The sequence below is a fragment of the Colobus angolensis genome, unplaced genomic scaffold (genome assembly GCF_000951035.1).
Source record: "Colobus angolensis palliatus isolate OR3802 unplaced genomic scaffold, Cang.pa_1.0 Scaffold87, whole genome shotgun sequence".
NCBI lineage: Eukaryota > Metazoa > Chordata > Mammalia > Primates > Cercopithecidae > Colobus > Colobus angolensis.
In genome coordinates, this window is record NW_012122598.1 from 1,438,177 (window position 1) to 1,457,317 (window position 19,141).

General features: G+C 48.4%; 1 long non-coding RNA gene across 1 annotated transcript; it reads left to right on the forward strand.

The window, feature by feature from the left end:
* Window positions 1–12,185: 12,185 nt before the first annotated feature.
* LOC105503558 lies at window positions 12,186–18,619 on the forward strand. The gene is made up of 3 exons (XR_001000500.1): window positions 12,186–12,406; window positions 13,286–13,401; window positions 18,096–18,619. It is a non-coding gene; the product is annotated as an uncharacterized LOC105503558 (long non-coding RNA).
* The last annotated feature ends 522 nt before the right edge of the window (window positions 18,620–19,141 follow it).

Below are 19,141 nucleotides of genomic sequence, written 5' to 3' on the forward strand. Positions count from 1 at the left end.
GGGTATTTTTTTTTTTATGGTAGCCCAATGGCAGGAAAATGGTTGCAATTTCCCTGACAATCTACATACCTCCAGATTTGGCCTTCCCAAACCTCAGCAGTCACCTAAGGCTTCCAGATGCTACCGGCACACGCTGTTAGGAAACATCTGTCACAAAGAACAGCCCCAACTGGGACAAAGGAGAGTAGGAAGGCAGACGGTGCCAGTTTAATGAGGATGGTTTAACAAAACAGCTTTTAAGCTTTCTAATTCACTTGGCCATTTGCTCCCCAGACTTGGCTGCCAATCAGGAGTAGACTGTGGGGGGATGTTTGCCAGAGAATGGCAATCTCTGATCCTTAACTCAGGAGAACCCAGTACCAGAAAAATGTCAACTTGTCAGTCATTCTAAAACATGATTAATCCCATTCCAGAGCTAACAATTCATGGTGATACTGGGGAGAAGGACTTGAGCTACATGAGGTTGCTCGGCCTGGTTTGGTTGTTCTTGACAGCCAGAGGCCTTACTTAGCAGAATATCAAAAACAGGTATTAGGACATGCCCCAAGTCCATGTCTAGCTCTGAGCTCATGACAACTAGAGCATTTCTAATATTTATTAGTCATTCATGGAAAAAGCATAAAGACCAATGGATATGCAGCATCAACACTGATCTCTTAGCCTTTCTGTTTTTAGATTGCCTCGTTCTTTTTTAAGGTTATTAAAGGATATGAACTTGAGATAAGAAATAACGGGTTTTCTCAACATGCTATCAGTATAGGAAAACCCACGAAGAAGATAAATTACTTTTCCATTTCAGTTTCCAGGGCGAGAATGCCCCAGATATGGCCAAAGACAAGCGGACTGACAAAGCAGCCTCAAAGGATCCTGATTTTATTCAGAGGCGTTGCATGAAAATTTGGATTAAACCTAAGGAATCCCAGCTGAAATCACTGGTTTCAGATATATGTGGATCATTATCCTAGGCCTGAATTCAACCTAGCCAACATGCCATTTTTTCACCAGAACTCTATCCAGTAGATTCCTACAGTTTGCAAAGACTGCATCCCAACCTCCCGCTATACTCCCTGATCCACCCTCCTGGCCTTTAACATTGGTAACTCTAAACAATGAGATCCTCACAGATTTCACTCAGATTCACCCCAGCAACCATCAGAGAGTGCTGCTCTTCCCTGAAGCAGGCTACAGCCCTAAATCACATTCACCGTGATTGCTGCATTGCAGCAGATAACTGAAGTGTGAGTGCCCTCTACCCTCCTTCTGGAAAATGACACTTTCTTCAAGGATTGAAAGCAACACACACACACACACACACACACACACACACACCCCCTATACCTTCTTCCTACCAGACCTGCAGTTTTCTGCTGTCTGTTAAATCCAAAGTTTTAAGATAGTATTTCCAGATCTTTCTTTTCATTGTTCCTCTAAACCTTACTCTTATTATTAACCTTTTCTGCAGCTCTTTGCTGGAACAGAACAAATCTTTCCCCATATATGAACATCTTGCTATCATCGCCTCAACCATCACATGGACAGTCCCTCTCTGCCTCGAACACCCTTTTTCCAAACTGTTCAACATGCCCCTTCTTCAGGAAGCATCTCTAACCACACCTACGGATATCTGACCTCTCCGCTATGCCCTCTTTGCCTACTCTGATCCCCTCATTACTGTCCAGAATTCTGTCCATTTGCTCCTAACTTCTTTCAGTGCTCTTTGCTGCACTGCCAGTGTCTGTGCCTTGATTATGTGTCCAGCCTCCTCCATCAGACTGACATCTTCTCCTCCCCCTTCCTTTGGATTAGTCGGCAGTGAATATGAGTCTCTTGCACAGGAGGTTTTAGGACAGAATGGCATAACTGACTGGCCTAGAACTTTGCACTGGGAAAATGCCTTGGTTTGGCATTTCCTTGGTTAGGGAAAAGGGTAGCAGTGGTAGATGGTTAGGTGCAGTGAAGTAGCACAGCTCCTGCCTGATGACGCTTTCAGCTTGCCTGTCCTTCCCCAGCTGAAGTCTGAGGTACAAAGTTAACTGGCCACAGCCAAGGAAGCATCCCATGATCTACAGCCCAATGTGGCGACATCAGAGATAATGAAACAAGAATGCAGGTCCAAGACTCTTCTATACCACAAAGTGAAAATGCAAAGGTAGTAACCCAAACTGGCTGGGACTAAAGATGTTATCTGTGACACTTACTATTGGCTCCTGTGTCATTCCCCTTGATGTCCAATGACCAAAGTGACAAACAATACAGTTTTATTACTTTCATTGCTTTACTTAATTGTGAAAATAAGTCATCTAATACTTTGGCATTAGGCAACCTGGTGTGATACTCAAACTGCAATAAATAAATCTCAGCTTAGACTGCAGAAAGGAGGGGTGCTCCAATAATCAAATAGTTGAATATTGTTTAGAATAGGATTTTCATTTGTTTTGGGAGGATGTGGAAGTGTCCATGAAGTACTCTTATATTGTAAGCTCTCAGAAAAGAGAATTTTCTCTGTTTACTACATTTGTCCTGTACTGTCTATAAATAAATTCACAGATGGATTCTGTTTAGTTTGGGTTGGGTCTATAATGAGAAATTGGATGACCTCTGTATGGTTTGGTGTTTCCCTCAGGTGGATACCACTAAAAGTTTCTAAGTGACAAAGGCTGGATTCAAACGACTGAAAATCAGATTTAAACTAAGTGTAAGTGAATACAAAGACAAATTCCAAATTAGAAAATTCCAGCACCAAAATGATTCCTTTCGCAAAGGAATTCAAGCAAAAGCAATGTCTTTTTTCCCCTAAATTATTACCACCACCACAACCACCACATCACCACACACTCACACACAATGCAAGACAAATGGTGGCAAATAAAGAATTCCCCTCTTTGGGAGATTACATTTAAGAGATTTTCGGCCGGGCGCAGTGGCTCAAGCCTGTAATCCCAGCACTTTGGGAGGCCGAGACGGGCGGATCACGAGGTCAGAAGATCGAGACCATCCTGGCTAACACAGTGAAACCCTGTCTCTACTAAAAAAATACAAAAAACTAGCCGGGCGAGGTGGCGGGCGCCTGTAGTCCCTACTCGGGAGGCTGAGGCAGGAGAATGGCCTAAACCCAGAAGGCGGAGCTTGCAGTGAGCTGAGATCACACCACTGCACTCCAGCCTGGGCGACACAGCGAGACTCCGTCTCAAAAAAAAAAAAAAGAGAGAGATTTTCTGCTACTTCCCCACTCCTCAAAATAAGTAAAATATATATAAACCATGGACTGGAAAGCATAATCCTCAATCAGAAATACACAGTAAAGTATTTATATCAGAGGCAAGGGCATTCCAAGATCCCAGATGACAGCACAGTTGACAGAAGATGTGAGCAGGAAGGGTTTCATTTTTCGGTGTGGGCAAGATTAGGGAGTATCTTCCCTGCACCTCAGGCCGGTCTGAGAAACCTTAATGGAAGAGGGGGTAATTGCTCCATATGGGGATTTGGTTTCCCTGGGAAACATCAGTTCAACCTACATCTTCATGGTGGTGAGAAGCTTGGGCTATGAGCCAATAAAGCAAATCTCACTTAGGCCTTCCTTCCATGCCTCCCATCAAAAACAAAAGAATAAAGACAAATAAACTCTACGTATGCTTTGAACCAGTAAATCCAGTTTGCTCAACTATATAGACCCAGTTAAATGTTTACTACAGATTCTAATACAAATCTAAATACCAAAATATAATAATAATAATTCTCAGTCTTGGTCTGTGCTGAAAAGGAAAATAGAAAGAAACAATTTCAGTAGTAATAAGTGTGTTACCTCTCCATAGGGAAAGAGAAGTAAAGTTGAGATGGCTTCCCTAAAAGGTTGGAAAGAAAGCTGAAGTAACCAAATCTAGCTCATACTAAAGAAAATAAATGTCCAAGCTTATCTCCCAGGAGTCTTCTGAGAATGACCTGAGCAAACTGACTCCTTACCAGGCATCTTCCCACACCCATGAACTTCCTGTATCCTGCATTCTGTCTGAATGATACTTGAGAGAATATTTTGTCTCCCTATCTAAAATTAAAACTCCTTAGGGTAGAAACTGTTTTATGTTCACACACTAAGCTAGAAATTAAAATTCTGCAATAAATATTACTAGCTCAACCAAGTCTTGAACTTGAAAATTATGACAGCCCCCAAACTGCTCAGGAGACCAAGGGGAAACACAGCTGCCTCCTCCAATTCACCTGCCTACCCTACCACCCCAGCACTGCAACTCTTAAATCTCATTCTAGCTGGGCAGAGGCCGAATTCCAAGAAACCCATTCCAATGCAGACCAAACCACTGCAGGCCAAATGTACACCAAAATGATGTAGACAAAATCTATCCAGATGTAGACAAAATTCATCTAGATACAGATCAAAACATTTTTGCTTTCTTCCCTCCATATTATGCAGTCCCAGTTACATGCAGACACTACACTAGTACCATTGTGCTATGATTTGGGTAAATAATCAGACAGCCAAAGCTTCTCTAGAGGCTATGTATACTTCCTATTATCCAGTGTCATTTCGGAATGGTTGTGAATAAGGTGGCTTTTCTGAGTCTCTCTGGAACAACTTCAGAGATGGCAGAGTCAAATCCGAGTCTCTTCATTCAAGATTTGACACATTCACAGGTTTAGTTTTAGTTAGAATCCAATTTTGGAAATTCTTAACAATTCTATCACACCAGAAAAAGACATCAACTTGACAAATCAGAAAAGCCTGGACTTCTGCTTCTAGAGCTCTTCAGAAACTAGATGGGCTACCAGGATGAATCAGATTTAGATTCTCCAAACAGAATCACAACGAGAACTGGGAAAAGCCAGGGAGGGTGGGTGTAAAAGATTAGAGATTTAGGCTGGACACGGTGGCTCACGCCTGTAATCCCAGCACTTTGGAAGGCCAAGGTGGTCGGATCTTCTGGTCAGGAGATCGAGACCATCCTGGCTAACCCAGTGAAACCCCGTCTTTACTGAAAATACAAAAAAATTAGCCAGGCGTGGTGGCACTCACCTGTAGTCCCAGCTACTTGGGAGGCTGAGACAGGAGAATCGCTTGAACCCGGGAGGCGGAGGTTGCAGTGAGCTGAGATCAAGCCATGGCACTCCAGCCTGGGTGACAGAGTGAGACTCCGTCTCAAAAAAAAAAAAAGATTTAGAGATTTAAAAAGTGAGGCCTAGGATGCAGCGAGCCAAGATCGCTCCATTGCACTCCCTCTCAAAAAAAAAAAAAAAAAAAAAAAGATGTGATACATTGAACAGCAAAAATCAATTTCTTCTCTCCCTTCTTCCCCTTTGATTCTCTACTCTCCTTTTCTCAACCCAGCATCGTATCAACCCAGCACTCCTCAGAACAGTCCTCACAAGAAAACAGTAGAAGGAAATCCATCTGCATGTCCACCTTACTTTCCAATCTGCGACTGAAACATAGGATGGCCTTTGTCTACAATGATGAACCCTGAACCACACTCATTTTTTCCAAGAAGCCTTGTTACCAAACTTGGTTCTGTTTCTTTCCCAAAATCCTTCATTTTCTTGTAAGCATAGACTGTAGAAGTCCACCCAGTGGTCCCATCTATCACTATATCCTGTCTCTACTCTTAGACTAGCCATTGTGAATGGTTATTGTGAAAGGCTCCTTCTTCCAAGTATCTCCTCCCAACACCCACCATAATGCACTACACACCAGGTAGCATAGGAAATGCCAGCTGTCTCTCTGGTTATCTTCTTTCATGCCTTTAAACGTATCATTCTGTCCTCCTCTGTGAATGGTTGGCTGTCTCTCTATCCTCTCTTACAAGGCTCTGCTGAATTCCTCTCATAGCCTTAGGCAGATGCTCCATACCCCCACCATCGCCCTTAGACAGTTAATTTATTTTGTTGTAAGAAAGACATCAGATCACCTGAGTTAAATGAAGGCTGTATCATATCTCAAAGTCCTGAGTTCTTATCCATATAGATCAATATGACTTCTCCAACTGGGACCCGCCTGCCTCACTCTTGCTCATTATGTCATAAACTACCACAAAGAGCCTCCGACAACATGCTTTTTAGGGTACATTCCTTATCCTCATTCCCTGGTTCTTTCTATTCCCTCATCTGCCTTGTGATGTCTGTGATTACAAAAGAAGAAAGACCAGACACAGTGGCTCACACCTATAATCCTAGCACTTTGAGAGGTCAAGGCAGGAGGACTGCTTAAGGCCAGGAGTTTAAGACCAGCCTGGGCAACATAGCAAGACCCCCTTGCTACAAAAATACCCCTCCAAAAAATTAGCCAGGCATGGTGGCACGCATCTGCGGTCCCAGCTATTCAGGAGGCTAAGGCAGAGAAATCGCTCAAGCCCAGGACTTAGAGGCAGCAGTGAGCCATGATCACACCGCTGCACTCCAGCCCAAACAACAGAGTGAGATCCTGTCTCAAAAAAAAAGTGACAAAGATAAACCAAAAGAATATAATCAAAAATTATTTTTATTAACTTGGAATATACTTTTTAAAGGAAATTGGGTTTTCCACATGATTTTGCTTAAACTAAGATTGGAATGAGTCTGCCTTTTGGAGACTCACATGTTAACTGATAATAGAGATGTTTTCCAAAAGCACTGGACGGCAAGAGAAAGAGAACCTAGAATTTAAAAACTGCCACATACAGTCAGTAACTCAGGTGTCATACATGGATAGGTGTTGTCCAGGTTTCTGGTATTGGGGTATTGCCGAAAGTGTATGTGTGTGGGAGGTGGGGAACAATTTAAGACTCCAAGGACCTTCAAAATTAAAGAGCTTTAAACATGTTTTGTGATAGAAGGAAACTGCCTCTTGGAGACCAAGGAAGCCAGTCCTATTTCAGGCTTCTCCACTAAGCCTTTATCAATCAATAAATATGCCTATCATGTATATAAAATTGATAGATTCCAAGAGAGAGAACAGAGCCATCAGGTTTCAAGGTTTATTTAGTGCTGGCTCATTTGCAATATACTTGAGACCTGAGACAAGCCTTCCTTCAGTGTCTTAAAGACCACTAGCAGCCACACCCCAAAGGAATTTGGTAATCTTTCCTCCTACAGCTAACCTGTAATTTCCACCACTGCTTGTTTTTTATTGTATTTTATTATTATTATTATTAATTTAGCTACTTGAGCACCTAGGAAGAAAAGCCTCAAAGTCCTCTCTGTCATCATTGTGCACCACCTTATCAAACTGGAGCTGATATTCTGCAATGTCCACATCAGTGTCCTCCCTAAGTAGATGAGCCACAGATAGTTTCAGAATCTGAAGTGACACCAGGTGGTAAAACATGAAGGAGGCAGCAGACCCAGGTGGGAAAATTTTCATTCATTCAAACAACATATCTGTGCATATACCATGTGCTGGGCCCTGTGGGAAAGACAAAGATAAATAAAGCAAGCCCTAAATAAATAAACCAGGCCAGAAGGGAAAGGCCAGGAATGGGGGCATGCAAAAAGGAAGGAAGCATGCTGGAGGAGGAAGGCTAGGAAATAACCTCCCCTAGCTTATATATTCCTAGGTCCAGCTCTACTGAAGTCTTCTGGCTTGGAGTAGAACGGAATGTAGGCCCCCAAATCACCCCACCTCCAGCAAACTTACCCACCCTCCTCAGGCCCACAAGGCCTCTGGTCTGCACTCCTCAATCCAGAGCTCTGCCCTGGCACCGTGGAATGCTCTCTGCTCAAAGCCCTCAGGGGTTCTACGCTGGCACCACTCCAGGCCCAGTCTGCTCAGCCTTCTTCCTCTCTGGATGTCTCAGTTACCAACTCCATAACCATGAGGAATCCCTTATCTATGGTCTTTTCCTGGTGTGGGGAGAGGGCAGCAAGTGGGACCCCAAGGAGGCTGGAGGTAGTAGAACTTTTGAAGGGGGGTTTAGGAAAGGGGAAGAACAGTGTGAAGGAGGTAGCATAGCCCAGAATCCAGGAAGAAAGCTGGAGGCAGGCAATGGGAGAAGCAGGGGCACCCAGTTCGGAGACAGTGGAGTGGAGGCTTAAATGGAGCTTGGGTTGGAGACTGGGCAACAGAAAATGGATTTTTTTTTTAAGACAAAGTCTCACTCTGTCACCCAGGCTGGAGTGCAGTGGCACAATCTTGGCTTACTGCAACCTCTGCCTCCTGGGTTCAGGTGAATCTCCTGCCTCTGCCTACCGAGTAGCTGGGACTACGGGCGTGAGCCACCACACCCAACTAATTTTTGTATCTTTAGTAGAGATGGGGTTTCTTCATGTTGGCCAGTCTGGCCTCAAACTCCTGACCTCAGGTGATCCACCCGCCTCAGCCTCCCAAAGTGCTGGGATTACAGGCATTAGTTACTGCACCTGGCCAGGAAATGGATTTTGAAGTAAGCATGTGTGCCAAGGGGATATGGAAGAGGTCCTGATTGGTTGAAGGAGAGGCTGGGAAGGGGTTGGTGCCTTGCCTGTGAAAATATGGGAGTTGGGGCCAGGTATGGTAGCTCACACCTGTAATCCCAGCACTTTGGGAGGCTGAGGTGGGCAGATCACTTGAAGCCAGGAGTTCGAGACCAGCCTGGCCAACATGGCAAAACCTTGTCTCTACTAAAAATACAAAAATTATCCAGGTGTGGATTATGCCTGCAATCTCAGCTACTGGGGAGGGTGAAGCATGAGAATCGCTTGAACCTGGAAGGTGGAGGTTGCAGTGAGCCGAGATTGCACCACTGCACTCCAGCCTGGGTGACAGAGGGAGATTCTGTCTCAAAAAATAAATAAATAAGATAAAAAATAAAATAAAATATGAAGGTCAGTCCCAGGTCTAGATAAAAAACCTCCACTCAGGAGCCCTTATCAACAAGGATAGACACACCAGGCCCCCAATCTCTCTCGAAACACCCCTACTGGGTTCCTCCACCACCATCCCCCAATTCTCACCCCCCCCACCCACATTTTCCCTCACCCCAGAGATAAAATTAAAAGGGAGGTGGTTTAGGCTTCACTGTGGGAGATCTCCTAAGAGAGTCATTCAGCATTCACAGCATATGTTAACTGAATACTCATTGATTATTGTGATGGAGGAAATAAAGATGAAAAAGATATAGTCCCTGCCTACAGAGTTTCCTGCTCTCTGGAATGGAGATATTCAAACAGTAGGGATTCCAACACCCTGAAACAGGTGACTAAAGGAAGGTATCTCCTCCTTTCCTGACGTCAATCTTCAAACAGACGAGACTGGACTCCCAGGGACAGAACAGGTGGGGTCGGCATAGAGATTGAGGGCCGAATGGACCAGTGATCAGCTCAAGAAGCCACTGGTCTCAAGGGAAAGGGGCACGGCTGCCTTTACTCAATAGGGCTGCTAATCCTCTACAACCTAAACGAGATGAAAGACTGGGGTGGAGGCGAGAGAGGGGAGGAGAAGGGTAGAGGCAAGACCCTGGGAAGTACAGTCTATACTAATTATATACTAAGATATAATGTTGGAATTAGAGCAGGAAGAATTGCTCCAGATCTCAGAAAGAACTGCCAACTGAGAAAAACCTAAACACCACATTGACTTTGCCATAGTGCTTCTCTATTAGACATGGACCAAGGGCATTAACTGAGCACCTCCTCTGTGCCTGGCACTATGCTGGGTAGTGGATGAGTGGCCCCAGTCAAGACTACAGAGCCAGGATGCCTAGAGGCAAAGGAGACAGGCAGGAATTGGAAGGATGGCTGTAATGACAGAACAGTAGGGGAGGGGCATCTGGGTGTTTGATTTATGTCTGCTCCAACAGTCCTAAGCTGTCTTCCCCTGCCTCAAGCTGGGATTTTCCCAGATGTGCATCTGCTTGAGGGAAAGAAGGGCGGCACAGGGGGAGGGTCTCCATGTCCTTGCATCTGGTCCCAAGAGCAATCCCTTCTCCTTTCTCCCTGTACTGTTCACTGCCTGCTGGGTAGAGGGTGGGAGGCTGGGGGAAATGCCAGGGCCCCCAGATAATCATCAGGTAATGAAAAGAACTGGCCCAGGGCTTGGGGGGAATGCAGAAGATGCTGAGTTGCGGCTGTAAATCTTCCTGGGAGAAGGGGGTACGGAATGGGGGGCCCTGACAGCTGGAGCCCATCCAGGTGATTTCACATGAAGTATCTGAACCTTGAGGGGTGGGAGTGGGGAAGATGAGAGGCAGGCAGGGGTGTGAGCCAGAGAGAGGAGAAGACGCTGAAAGAGACAGGGAGAAGCAAAAAGGAGAGATGGAATGGAGGGCAAGAGATGGGAAGAGCGATGCGGAGGCAGCCAAATGAGACAGATGGGAGGGGAGGTGGATGGAGAGACTAAAAGGCACACACAGTGAAACTCATAAAGACGTGATGGTATGAGAGACCCTTGGAGACTGAGGGAGGGAAGCGGGGAGGGAGAGAGAAGGGCTGATGGCGGACACAGTCCTAGAAAAACTCAGACCAAAAAATATCTGAAGTCAAGGAGATAGATAGAATGGCGGACAGACAGACAGACAGACCTGCCTGACAGAGATGAGGGTGACAGACGCAAAGAAGGAACAAAGAAAACAGGGTTGCAGTGAAGAGGGGGGAGGGAGTGAGACAAAGAGAGAGAAGGAGGCAAGTGCAGAGCAGGAGGAGGGAGTGAGGCCAGGGAGGGGGATATATATTTTCTTTATGATCCTCTTCAATCTCACTCAGCTCGCTGCTGAGCCGCTTCCCCTCTCAGGTGCTGCTCGGTGGTGGATGTGCCCAGAAAGCTGATAGGGTGAGGCTGCTGCCAGAGCCCCCAGGCTCTCTCCCAGAGCCAACCTGGGGGGCTCGCAGAGACCCCTACATGGACATGACAACCCAACCTGCCTTCCTGTCCCCAAAATGCTGCAGTCCAGAGAGGCCTGAAGCCCAACTCTAAATTTTTCAGAGCTAATGCAGCCTGGCACAACCAGTAGAAGGGGAAGTGGGGCAGAGGAGGAGAAGAAATAGAGGCAGGCAGGCAAGGGAGGCACGTTCTGGGGAGGGTGCTGGGGACAGTCTTTGGTCAGGGGTCGAGGGCAGAGGAGCAAAGAGAGGTAAGGACTGAGGAGAGATCTGCATTTGAGAACGAAATCAGCAGCATGCAAAGGATAAAGGAGATAAGACACCAGTGACTATCCATTACTTTGGGGTCAACAATTTAGACACCTACTGAGAAGCCATGACCGACGCCTTCAAGAAACTCTCTAGTAACAGACCCCACAAATATATACATAAAACCCATGAAAGGAGAAACTGAGGCATAGAGTAGAGATCCTGAGACCAGTGAATGTGCGTGAATCTAGGTTTTCAGAGACCAGAGATAGAGTAACCAGCCAAGTTTCTGAAGAAAGTCATGCATTAACTAAGACTTAGCATGACAACTTGGACCCTGCCATTTTTTCCCCAGACTTTCTTGAGGCTGAGGAAGTAGTTGAGCTCTGCAAAGACCAACTTCCCCAGCTCCTCTCAGGACCGGGAAAGACCCTAAGAACATTACCTCAGGCAATCTAAAGGGAAATTATCCCCACTCCTTCCCTGCCAGCCTCATGCAAGGTCCAAGAGGCCAGATGTCCCAGGATAGCCAGAGCCTAAGGAGTCGGCTTAGCAGCAGGAAGAACTTCATCACAGCTTATTTGGGCCTCCCAGAGGTAAATTGAAAGGCTGCGAGGAAACAACTGAGGTCCCTACCTAATCCTACACCCATCCCAAGGGAGTATGGGTAGAAGGCCAGGGGACAGAATCAGAAGGACTTCACAACCCAGGAGAAAAGGAGAAAAGCCGGTTCCCGGGCAACAGCTAAGTCCATCAGTAGCTGAAAGACCCCCAAGGCAGCTGTAGATCTCTGTTCTTCACCTGAGTCTCTCAAGCTGGCAAACGGGAAGCTCTGCAATACCAGAGGGGGCCGCTAGGGAGTGCTCGCCAACAGCCAGGCTCCAAAAAGGAAGGAGCCGGCCAAGCCAAGAAGACCGGAAGGCAATCGATCAGAGTCGCCCTGGCAACCGGGCTGAGCCCGAGACAGACAGCACATCGATAATGAAATCATCGTTAAATGACTTCAAGCCCTAATTAATAATCCAGGCCAACCGAGGCCATGCCTGACTGGGGTCGGGGGAGGGGATGTCATTGTTGGGGGAGCACTGGAAGCTTCTGGACAATTAATCAATTAATCCACTCACTCAATAATTGGCTCCTTTGTCCTCTGTCATGCCCCCTCCCCCACCTCATCCACCTCTGACTGTGGAGAGGGGAAGAAGAGATGTGGGGCTAACAGTTTCCAAGGGCCACAGTTCTTTGCTCTCCCCTCCTTTTTTTCCACACATCTGTTTCCTGAGCCAGCTCACAAAAGCTTCCCTAAGTCAGAACTTGCCTGCGCTCTTCCACAGGACCTACCAAAGAGTGAACATTTCAGGACCCGGAGTCCCCTGCTATCCAGGTACCTCCCCAGATCCCCTGCTCCCTACCCCACTTCCTCCCATCTAATCCCCCATCCCCAGTATACACACACACACACACACACACACACATCACTGACCCACAGCCCACTCTGACTGAGGAAAGAGCACTAAACAGTGAATCACGAGAGTTTGCTAAATCCCAGCCACACCAGCCCACCACTTACGTACATAACCTTGGGCAGATTATCTGCCCTCTCCAAGGCCTCCATTTCCTCATCTGAAACTTGAAGGAGGCCAGGTGCAGTGGCTCACATCTGTGATCCCAGCACTTTGGGAGGCCGAGGCAGGAGGATCCCTTGAGCCCAGGAGTTCAAGACCTAGCCTGGGCAATATAGCAAGACCCCCATCTCTATTTAAAATAAAATAAAACTTCAAGAGATCCAACTGATTTCCAAGGTTCCTTCCTGTGGTATCATCTATTATTACAATAATCGGACCTGGATCATTTCCCACTCCTCTCTACTCTGTTCCCTTACTTTGAGAAGGTAAGAGGGAGATTGTAAGGAGTACCAGGTCCTCATTTATCAGGTGCTTCATCCCCAAAGAACTCACCTCAAGAGCCAGAAAAGGGGATGATAGAGGAGTACATGGAGGGAAGTCTTCCCCAGCCCATCCCCCACCTGGCCAGTCCTTCTGGCCCTCGCCACCCACCTTGCTTATTGCTCTCCACAACCCCCAGCAGGAAATGAAAAGGGTACAGGAAATTGCACTTTGAATCCCCTAGCTCCTGACTCCCTCCACCAAGCCAGGGAGCTGGGGGCAGTCTAACTTCACAGACCAGGCTTTCTCTGTTTGTAATTAGTAAGACACTTAGGAGGAGAAGGGGTCCCTGCTAAGAGCCCCTCTCTCCAAAACAGCTAATCAGGTTATCCAAAAAAGTGGTGCTCAGGAAAGCATAAGGGGTTTGCTGAGAAGGAAGAACCAGAAGATCCTGGGCAAGATAAAGACAGCCAGTGAGACATGGACTGGATAGGTAGGTGGTAGCCTCCTTTCTGGGAGAGGTGATTTATAGCACCACCTGAAGCCAGGAGAAATGGTGTGCAGCCAAAGGCTGGGATGGGCAAAAAGCATAGAGAGGGGACCCTCCAGAGACGCCCTGCAGAGAGGACCAGGGAGCAAAACCCATCAGGTCCATCCCACCCCTGTGGACACTTAAGAGGTTAATAAAGTTCAGAATGTTCAGGGCTTACATGTAATTAAAGCCAGGAGCTGGGTCATTCCATTTCTTCAAGTTCCATCTTTTACTTTCCCCTCCCTGACATATGCACATCTTTTACAAAAGACATTGAACCAGATCCTGGACTTTAGATAATACCTCCACTAAAGAGGTGGGCTTACTGTCAGCAAAAGAAATGTAGAATAGACTTTAGAAAGGATTTCCTTTGAGTTAGGGTTGGTAAATGCTAGGGCAAATGAAATGATATAGAATCTCCAACAACACATTTCCTACCACACATACACACACACACACACACACCAAACAGGAAAAGGAAAGCCCTCTCTCAACTGCTATTCTTTTTCTGGGGGATTGGCCTCCAGGTGATGTGTCCCACATCATGGGGCAAAACAGTCTCTCTAAACATTAGGAAAACAATTCGCATCCCACCCTTCACTCCAGGAGGAAGATGATTGTTTCCCTCCCCAGATCTTGGCAAATGCCCTGCTCAAGGATCGCATGGCATGTGGGTAAGAGCCCTGCATGCAGCTTGGTGGCTTCTCCCCAAGCCCTCCCTCTCCTGTTTTATCTTAACCTCTCTGCACCTCGTGTCCATTGTTTGGATGCACCCTATGAACCCCGTCCTGGAGAGAGGGAAGGAGTGCAAAGGCAGGAGAGGACAGGGTCCTGCTGTCTGGGATGTGAGCAAGATCAGAGGGAAGTAAATGCCAGGCTGAGAGGCTGGAGAGAGTGCAAAGGGGTTAGGAGAAGGAAGGCTGATGTCCCTAGTAGGTATGAAGAGAATAAGCTGGGATGATATCAAAGAGAAGGATGATTTTTAAAGCCTAATAAACTGAGATTCAACTGTACAAAGTTCTTTTTGCAAAAATCTCATTTTATTCTTAGTAACAAGCCACAGGATCAAGTATTAGTGTTGTCATTTTAGATAATAAAATTAAAACACAGAGAGGTTAAGTAACTTGCCTCAGGTCACAGAACTGGTAAGTAGCCAGGAATAAAGTTGCTGCATTCTGATGCCAACTCCTGCTGGTTCTGTCCTGTGAAGCAGCCAATTGTAGAGCCTACTACAACTGGGAGAGATTAACCCCCACTTCCCCTACCCAGGGCAAAAGACCTGCTTCCTCGTGCCCTTTTCAGCCTGTTCTGCCCGGGAGATCTCGATCAAGTTGGTTAACTTGTGTAGGCCTCATCTGCGAAATGGGGAAGTAATATCGAACCCTTTGAAGGTGAAAGTCTAGACTAGATAATTTATTGAAGATTTTTTAGCTTTAAAATGAATAATTCAATCCATGAAAGGAGTGAGTAAAGGAGATAGCCAGGAAAGAGGTCTCAAGCCTTCCATCTTCCCATTACCCATCCCCATTCCCACCTCTATCTCCTCCCTCTTTCTGTTTGGGGACCTCTGGAGGCCTCTTCCCCACATTTCATAGCCTGAGCAGCTGTCTCCACCTAGCCATGGTTCACTAGCCCATGAAATCCAGACTCATTCATCTTCACGTCCCACGAGGACATATCAGGGCCCAGGAAGTCAGCCTGGCTTCCTAGCATCTCGCCTACCCAGCCCAGGGTCACGGTAGAGCTACAACAGTAGGACATTTTACGTTGCTGTCCTATACCTCTACCACCACTGCTACCCTATCCCAGGCGTCTTCAAGGACATCTCAGCCCAGGCTCTCTGCTGCAGCCCAGCAAACCTGCCCTCCCAAGCCCTGCATCCTCCACCCCTGGGCCTCCTCAGTACACATTCCCCAACACACACACACACACACACACACACACACACACCCCTATGCATTCCTTCCCCAACTGCCTCCAAGGTTCACATTGGCCATTCCTTATCCCAAGATAATGTACTTCACTGAGAGCTCTAACTTGCTAGTTCTCTCCTTTCAGTTTTGCTGCTCCCTGCTAACTAAATGAATACCATTCTCCCTATCCTCTAGGGACCCTCCTAGACTTCTTTCAGATCTTCCTCCATCCTTTCTTATTTGGTCATTCCCAGTCTCCCCAATGCCAGAGTCACAGGGCTTGTTCCAGTTGCTCCTGACCAGCTCAACTCATAAGCCTTTGTTGAGGGCGTGCCCAGAGCTCCATGCCTCTTGGTTGGTCTTGACGACCAGCCTCATCTTACCATAAGCCTAGGAGCTCCCGCAGGGCAGGATCTGTGCTCCTCCCTCTGGATCTCCCCTCAGTGCCCAACACAATGGGCAGCACAAACAGGGGAAGGTGTGCGACTCACCGATTCTGCTTCTTAGGAGTCAGGAGGAAACTAGGGAAAGAAACTAAAGCAGGGACAGAATTCCAGGCCCACACTTCGCAATTTTCCTTTAAAAATCTCAAAGGACGTGTGTGTGTGTGTGTGTCAGATGTATAGATGGGAGAGGAGTATGACGGTATGAGGTTCTAGGAGTCTGGTTCCTGCCTTGGTGCAGGAGTCTTGGGGGAGCTGAACTCCCAGATCTACTGCAGCCCCCAAGAGGACACAGGCCCATGACTCTGCAGCCCTAAGAGGGCAGCCATACTGCCGAGGCAGGACTAATGCAGGTTGACATGTCCCGTAGGTTTTAATTTGCTCAGTCCAGTGTGCCAGTCCACATGGTTTCCTTTGTTCTGCAGGTCAGTCCAGTCCCAGTCCTCCCTTCTTGTACACACTCAACAGCACTTCTTGCAATCAGAGCCTAATGCATTTGTTAGGTTGAACCATTTGCAATTTCTGATATTCAATTTGTGGGGGCCTATAGTCTGTAATTTTGGTTTTCTCTCCTCAAAACACTTTAAGAAAACTCCAGGCTAGGGAGAGGAGCAGATTGAGGAAAGGCAGAAGTGAAGTGCCAATAGACTTAAGTCCCATGTGCCAAGCATGTTACATTCGTTATCACAGCGCTAATTCCCACATGAAGCACCTAAAATTATTTCCCACATTTTACAACTGAACAAGCCCAGGTTAAGACTCACATGGTGAGGCCCAGGTCTGGGATTCCAACATAGCCACAGACCCACCGCCACCTAGAACCAGGGAAGTCCTAACAGAGCCTGAGGGCCAGCAAGCAGTGTCTGCAGCTTCCAAAAAGGGAGAGAAGGAAACGAGCCAAACTCGACTTCTCTGGTTGGATCGGTCCAGAAGAGCCCCAATTAGTAGGGTGCGGGAGCAATGCCCAGGGCCGTACCTGAAACTCGAGGGTAGAAGGCCCAAAGAAGAACCCAGGCAGAAAGAGACAGAGGGCGGGGAGGGGCCTGGAAGGCGGCGGCGGCAGCGGGCAGAGGGGGGCGAGCGGAAGGGACCTTGGAGGGGAACCCAAGAGGGGGCTGTAGTCAGCGCCGGCAGGCAGCGAGGAGCCGGGCTGCAGAGTCTACCACGCTCGGCATCCGGGGCGGGCGGCGCGGAGCGGAGAAAGTCCAGGAGAAAGTCTGACAACCATGGGGAGCGGGGGAGGGAGAGACCCTGTGGAAGAGACGAAGACTGCGGCAAAAAGAGGAAAGGAGGGTTACGGGCACCGAGGGGGAGCTGGAGTCAGCCGCAAGGAGAGAGGGAGCGGGGGAGGAAAAGAGGCGGGAGAGAGACCCTAAAAAGCAAGCTAGACGCTCCAGCCGGCCGCTCTGGTGTGGGGAGGGAGCGTCATCTCAAGGACACTGAAAAAGGCAGGTGGATGGTGCAGAAATGCGGGCGCTGCGGCCCCGGCACCGGCCCGCTGCCCTCGCCCCGAGACGCCCCCGCTCCGCACGCTGAAGGCCCAAAGCGCACCCCCACCCCCAGCCCCACTCCCGGCCCAGCCAGTGCTCGGCGCTGGCATGAAATTGGCTGCAGCCGTAATGAGTCCGCGCCGCGCGGAGGAGGCTGAGGGCCCGCCAGGGAGCCCTGCGCGCCTCGTTTAGCTTGTTTATTGTTCAGGCCTAATTAAAACGTTCCACCGCGCTGCGTTTACATCCGCCCCCCGCTAATGAATTCTCGGCCGCCGGGCGATTTCGGAAACTGCCGCGGGCCGGAAGGGGGTGGGAGGCGACGGGGCTGGGGAAGGAGTGAAGGAGAGGACACCCACGCACACCCCGTTCCACAGCCAAAGGAGCCATTAGGTATCTGGCGGTTGGCTCCGAGGTCCGAGTGAGCGCCCCAAGCCCCAGCTCCCCCAACGCCTGCAGGCGTTGGGAGGTGTGGAAGGACGGGCCGCAGGGCTCAGAGGAGGGGCGGCGGCAGGGAGGCCGGGAGCGAGTGTGTGTGTGTGTGTGTGTGTGTGTGTGTGTGTCCTGTGCGTGCGAAGGCCTGTGAGCCAGGAGGGTATTGCGCGTGGGCGCACCTGCTTCGTGAAGCGTGTCCGCGGAGCAGCCTGTGTGCGCAGGAGTGAGTGAGTTTGTGTGTGTAGGAGGGAGTGTGTGTGTGTGTGTGTGTGTGTGTGTGTGTCCGTCCGTCCGTCCCTTTGGCTGTTAATGTCCCTTTCTCCCCCGCAGGGGGAGTCTGCGCGGGGCTTACAATGTTCTTGCTTCTCCCGCCGTAGCTGTTTGCCGTTTTGCTGTTTGCCTCCTTGTCACGACCTCAGAGAGGGCAGATGGAGCCAGTGGAGGGAGAGAGACAGACGGCAATGCTTGGGTAGCCAGGGCTCCCTGCCGGCCCCACTCCTCCTGCGGACACGAGCACACACACACACACACACACACACACGCAAAATACACACGCTGCCCTTCACCACACGTAGCCAAATAAAATACACAAAAAGCAACTGAGTTACCATTCGCACATGACCCCATGGAAACACACAAATGAACAAATGCATTCAGGCATAGCTACATGCCAGTCACACAGATGGATAGACAAGAGCCTGGGGTACAAAACCACTTGGCACAAAGCCACCTGGATTTACATACCCCTACACACACAACACAGAAAAAAACATGCAAACTTGAGTGCACACCTATCCAGACAAGTGTGAGTGCACACACACACACTCGCACACTCTACCTGACACGTTCGTGCATCCCCAGTCGGCCCCAGTTTCTCAGCAAATTCAGATCACCCAGCCTGGCTTCAAAACCTGCCCCCTTCCATTCCCCTTCATGCTGGTTCCTGAATCCAGCTCCTCGCTCCAGGCCAGCAAAGCTGTCTCCAGCCTCATTTATGGTTTGCTCACCTGCCTCAGCACCATCAGCCAGAGGTACTCCTGCTCTTCTCCTAATGTGTTCCATGCCCTGTTGGGTTTCTCTTTGCATACCCCTCTAACTCCCCCACTCCTAGCAGCCTTCCCTGATGAACTAGCTGGCTTGGATTCCGAATTTGCTCTAGTCATTTGCACTTGTTGATCTTTGCTGTGGTGAATATCAACGGGATAACTTTGCACCTATAAACATAATGTTGGCAGGGAGGAGGACTGTAAGATCCCCAAGGCTAGGACCACTGTGCCCAAGTATTTCCATCAGATGCCAGGCCTCATCCCTCCAGTGCCAGGCTGCGAATGCTCCTGGGAGCATTACTGCCCGGTTTTAACAGACAGAAAAATGAAATTGGCCCTCAAGCAGCCACTAGAAGATCTCCTTGTCATATCCTGCA